This window comes from Podarcis liolepis, assembly GCF_965112155.1.
Source record: "Podarcis liolepis genome assembly, chromosome: 2".
Taxonomy (NCBI): domain Eukaryota; kingdom Metazoa; phylum Chordata; class Lepidosauria; order Squamata; family Lacertidae; genus Podarcis; species Podarcis liolepis.
This window is the reverse complement of record NC_139555.1, coordinates 10444591-10450435: the sequence shown is the minus strand read 5'-3', so window position 1 is coordinate 10450435 and position 5845 is coordinate 10444591. Positions and strand designations below refer to the sequence as shown.

Genomic DNA, 5845 nt, shown 5'->3' with positions numbered 1-5845 from the left:
TAATCTTGTGTAACCCTCCCCTTTTGTGACATGTTAGTGATGTAGCAATGATGTATTGATGATGCTGTGCAAACTGTAATCTGACATATGGTGGGAAAGGTTTCAAAGTCAATGTGGCCCCATGCTCTGGGTTCACTGGCTGCTGTTGAACCTGTTGCGCAACAATAAAGGCTCTGAGTCTACTGACTGCTGTTTTGTTCCAAATTGCTTGCTTGCTGGAATTTCCTTCTTTTACTGACCACATGGACCTGCGAGGGGGGGGACGGGACCGGACCCCGACAAGCTCGGCTGTTGAGTAGTCTCTCGACCCGGAATTTTCCTTAACAGTGTGGAACCTCTAATGGAGCAATCTCCCCGCTCCCCCCCCCAAATATTGTTCCTTAGACTGTCCCTGTGGCTGAGTTTTTGTTTTTTTAAGAAAAGCACATTTTACATCAAATGTAAGCTGCGGATTAAGCTGGGGGAAGGGAGGGGCCACTCTCTCCTAAACCTCTCCTGTCCACCACCACCCTTTTCTGGGCACAATTATTTTAGACAGCCCACCCCTGTTTCCTTCCTATGCAGAGTTTAGGCCCAATATGCTGCTATTGCTGTTATTATTGTTAGCTTTGCAATGGTCATGGGGGATAATTTGCAGGAAATGTGTGGCTTACTGTGTTTCTTTTTTAAAAAAGATCTATTTGCAAAAGGTTTATATAGAAAATCAACCAATCGATTGGTAATAGGTCCTCAAAACACCTGGGGAGGTACTGCTGCTAGAAACTATTCCCCCTCCCCATCCGTCCCACTTCCAATGCAAACCCCCTTCCTCAATTAGGATGGGATTTCAGCTAAAAGAGTTGGACAACTTGGGGGTTTCAGCAGGAAATCCAAGGAAGCCCCCTGCCTGAATGAGACTGGATTCCCCTGCTAAAACAAAGAATGGGGACTGTTTAGGAGATAGATCCAGACAAACCTGTTTCTGAATCAGGAAGGGGTTTGCTTGGAATCCCGCCCAACTGAGCAGAATTTAAGCCCTGCTCATCGGCTGACGGCTGACATTGAAAACCAGACATCGCCCGGCCCTGGGCAGGATGGCACACTGAGCCTCCTCATTTCTGTTAAAAGGAGGCTGAAAAGCGGGGGGACATGTTTGTATCATTTCGTCGTCTTGTTTATTTCTATGCTCTTTTAGATGTGGCTTCATAGCTGAGAGGGGGATTTGAACCCCGGTGCCTCCCAGGTCCTAATCTGGCAGTCTAACTGTTGGACCTGTTCCATATCTGCTATTGGGTCCCCGGAGCACAGATTCATACAGCGTGGCAATCAGCCTTGCAGGATTCAAAAGGATTTATTTGAAATGCATATGCAGGACAAAGGCACAGCTCCATAAGCTCGCAATCTGCACACCCCAGTCAGGATGCGCCCACTTTTTATAGACTATACCAAACAAAACAAAACAAAAAAACAGAGCGTGAGACTTTACATTCTTATCCAATCAGGCTCTAACATTCCATGTTTCTCCTTTTGAAGCTTAACACTTCCCAATTTACTCAGTCTTGGTTTGTCTGCCTGCTTGTGGCCTTGCCCGTCTTGTAACAGTGGCTTTGATAACAGCATGCTGGAATTTCTATTTCTGAGGCCCTTCAATTAGAGTCTATAACAGCCTGGAGGGCCACAGGTGCCCCATATTCTCTGGCTCTGAGATTGCCCAAAGTTTTCTTTCTCTCCCTTGTTGTGCAAAAAGAAAAATGCCCATGACAAAATGTGACATTTTTGGCTCTTTGGAGACAGTTCTGGTTCCCTCTCTCTTTTCATTTAAAGGAGTCTCATCCCTTTTCCCACCCAACTTCCTCCTGCACACAGCTTCAAGATTTCCATGAAGAACCAACCAACCAACCCATAATTGGAATTTACGAGATTAAGGAGATAATTTATTTTTATATAATGAAAAGAGATAGGAGGATAATTGTGCAAGGCAAGAATATATAGGATGGCAAAAATCAAAAGAAACAAACATTATGATTTGAGTTCTTAAAATAACAACAACACATGCCTCCTCAGTGGATTTCAGAACAAATATGTCTCTCTTTTTTTAAATTACCCAAACACTATAATGCAAGGAGTTGTAGTGATAGGCTTCGGCCTATCCTGCCTAGCTTGACTTTCCTCAGCTTTGATGCAATACTTTTTTTCTTCTGAGGGCTAATATTACCAGACTTTTCTCCTCCAGCTCTACAATTAAAACTTTTGTGGCCAAATTTTCCACATCCCCAGCATTGAACTTCTTTGGGATTTGTATAATTTGTTTTCCACCCTTTCTCGTCGGTGAGACTGGTGTTGGCTTGGGCCTTGTCATTTTGCCCCTTTGACAATGGCCTCTTTCCCTTGTCTTTCTCTGAAGAGGGGTTTCCCTTTGCTGGTTGGAATTTATTTCTGTTAGTCCCCCACACTTTCCTGCCAAAACTTGGTTCATTGAACCTATGGTCCCTTATTTCATTTATTTGGCCAGCTAAGTTAGCGGCTTCTTGAAGTGATTGAGGGTGTCTTTCCTTTATAAGATATTTTAATTGGTCGTTTATTGTTTCATAAAATTGTTCCAGAGCAAACGCTTCTCTGATTTTTGGAACAGAGGCTGCCCTCTCCTGTTCTAACCATTTTGTGAGGGAGTTTGAGATTTTCTCCCCAAGCTCCAGGTGTATTGTTTTCCCCACCGAATCCCACCACTTGCCTACCACTTCTGTGGTGACAGGTAGGGATGTTATTCCACCGCAGGTACGGTTGTGATCCCACCTACGGTTGTGATCCCACTGCTGCCACCAATTTTGTGGCGATCACACAGGGCCCCGGGACGTTTGACGGTCTATTGACCCTGTGCCACCACTGTGATTGCTTTCTTTTTTTGCAAATGCTTTTTATTGAGTTTTTTCACAAACAAAATAAAACAATCTTTTAGTCATCATTTGATGTCATCTTATTTACACTGCGTATATACACGCCCAGACTTCCTTCCTTCCCAGCTGCGGTTTTCTTAATATAGATCTTCTCTTAGAGATTCTTATTCACTTCTATACACATCACAGGATTTATGTTAACCCTGCTGTAGTTTTTAAACTTCTACAGTTAATTCTTATGTATGCCACAAATTTACCCCATTCTTCTTCAAACTTTGTCCCTTTTTGGTCCCGGATTTTATACGTCCTTTTAGCTAATTCTGTGAATTCAAAAAAATTAGCCTGCCATCCCATAACCGTTGGGGTCTGCTGTGACTTCCACTTTTGAGCTACAAGGATCCTAGCTGCTACTGGAGCATATTGGAATAATTTATGATCCTCCTTTTTTACTTCCTCCCCTATTATCCCTATTAAAAAAGCCTCCAGTTTTTTCAGGAATGTATACTTAAAAAGTTTCTTCAGTTCATTATATATAAAGTCCCAAAAATTTTTCATCTTTTCACACTCCCACCACACGTGGCCACCACTGTGATTGCTTTCTTGGCTGCCACCACCCCGCTTCTCACAGGGACACACACGGAGTCCAGACAGTTGTTAACATTAACAAATAATCAAGTTTATTCTTAAATGCAGGAACAAGCGTATGGTTTCAGTTTATTTTTCTCTTCTCAGTTTCTTAACTTTAGTTCCTAACAACTCCAAACTGATTATTCCAACTATCTATCTCAGTGTTTCCCAACCGGTGTTCCGCGGCACACTAGTGTGCCGCGGAACGTTGCCTTGTGTTCCATGGGAGGGAGGCGGGCGAGTCGGGCAGCGAGAGGCGGGGCGGCGGCGGTGAGCACACGCGGAGCGGCGAGTGAGCTCCCTCCCACATCCCATCGCCGCTCGCTTCGGCCGGCCTACTGGAGGAAGGCGCGAAAACCTCGTGCATGCGCAGGCCTTCCGCCTGCGACAGCCCAGTAGGCCGGCTGAAGCGAGCGGCGATGGGATGTGGGAGCTCGCTCGCTCGCCGCCCCGCGTGTGCTCGCCACCCGCCTGCGAGCTTGGCGGGCAGCGCCTCCGTCCGCAGCGCCCGCCTTGCGGCTCTCATTCCCTGCCCCTGCCAAAGCTCACCCAGCCAAGCCGCGCTCTCCTTCCTGCCTCGCTTTGCTGCCTCCTCCCCCCCCCCACCCCCAAAGCTTGGAGGTTCCCCAGCAGGAAGGAGGGAACTTAATCCTCTCCAAGGGCTGCGGAAAACAGACATGCAAATGGGGGCTTGCCACCTCTTCAAGCGCCGCCGGCTTTCTTCGGGAATTATCGCCCGCCGAGCCCGGTAACGCTGGCAGGCCGAGCCACGGGGCTTGGCAGCGCAGCCGGCAGAGTGTGGGAAAGGGCGCCCGCCACCCACCGGGCAAGGCGAGACTCGACGGGGAGGACACCGGCAGCAGCGCCCCCCCCCCCGAAACCCACTCCGGGCAGGTAATTCACAGAGAGTGGACAGAAGGAAGCCTTAAAGGGCTTCAGCCTCCCAGAGTGGCGGGGAATAATAATAATAATAATAATAATAATAATAATAATAATAATAAATTGACAGGTGGTGTTTTTCTAGGTGAGGGGGTGGGAACTGTAATAACAAAAAAATCAGCTGTATATCAACTGCTGTTTTGCAATGAGGAATTGCAAATAAGGAAGATCAAAAGGAGAATGTTTTTTGGGGGGGGACTCTCTTCCTCTTCCTCCTCCTCCTCTCGTTCTTCCTCCTCTTCCTGGCAAAAGGGCTGCTGAGACCCCTTCTCTCTTGGGTGCCGGTGGGTGCTGTGACGTTGACGCTGCTGTGGCAAGTGCCTTTACTTAGCAGAGTGCATTCCCCTTTACACAGGAGGGGAGGGGAAAAAATTGAAACTTACACTTTCGTGTGTCCCTCCCGGCGCGACGCTGCGCGCTGACGTCACGGGGCTGTAATGGTGGTGTGCCTCGAGATTTTTTTCATCAAACAAGTGTGCCTTTGCCCAAAAAAGGTTGGGAAACACTGATCTATCTGACTCTCCCTAACAATTCCTCTCACTCTCTCACAATACAACTTGACCAACCCACTGCCTATTCCTCCCTTTTCCTTCTCCAACTCCCAAATCTCAACTGTCAAAACCTCCCACTCTAAGTTTTACTCTCCCCTTGCATTCTCACTGGCCAATCACATCACACCCATTTTAACCCTTTCCTTATGACCCATCCTAGGAGGCAAACGCCACAGCCATACACCCCAAAGCTCACCTGAAGGACATCAGAGCCCACCTGATGTCCCCAAACATACGATTAGACATGTTTAATTAAAGGAATCACATGTCTAATCGTATGTTTGGGGACATCAGGTGGGCTCTGATGTCCTTCAGGTGACGAGGCCTCTTTTTTATGACTAGTATTTATTTATTTATTAAAGATTTTGTTGATTTACAAAAGTGTGCAATGTCTCTCTCTCGTGTCCGTCCCCCCCCCATGAAACACATTTACAAATCATTTTCATTCGTAGAGACATTAGGAAGAAAAGGGGAAAGAGGTGGGGGGGTGGGAAGATGGGGGTGGGGTGGGGTTGGGTGGCGATTTTTCTATTTTACTTCCTATATGTAGGGTTGGTGTCAGCGTTGTTTGTGCAGGTTCTTTGCTGCTTGCTTGTGTTCCTTTGGTGGTGAGAGAGGTTGGGGTTGGCCTAGGGTGTGGTTATTCATTTGTAGTCGGCTGTGGTGGTCTTTGTTTTCATGTGTGAGTGGGGTGGGTGGGTGTTTTGGATCAGCAAGAAATCTACTTATTCCGAGACCTCCCTTAAAGCAGTAGTGGATCACCATGAAGAAGGCGCCACCACCGAGAAGGCCTCTGCCTGGTTCCCTGTAACTTGGCTTCTCGCCGGCGTCTCCTTCGTTTTTCCTTCTAGCGCC

At 47.2% G+C, this 5845-nt stretch overlaps 1 long non-coding RNA gene across 1 annotated transcript; it reads right to left on the bottom strand.

The window, feature by feature from the left end:
• Positions 1-1849: 1849 nt before the first annotated feature.
• Positions 1850-5232, bottom strand: LOC310700665. Its single transcript, XR_014522678.1, has 3 exons — positions 4946-5232; positions 2707-3649; positions 1850-2624 (listed from the first exon to the last, which is right to left on the bottom strand). It is a non-coding gene; the product is annotated as an uncharacterized lncRNA (long non-coding RNA).
• Positions 5233-5845: the final 613 nt, after the last annotated feature.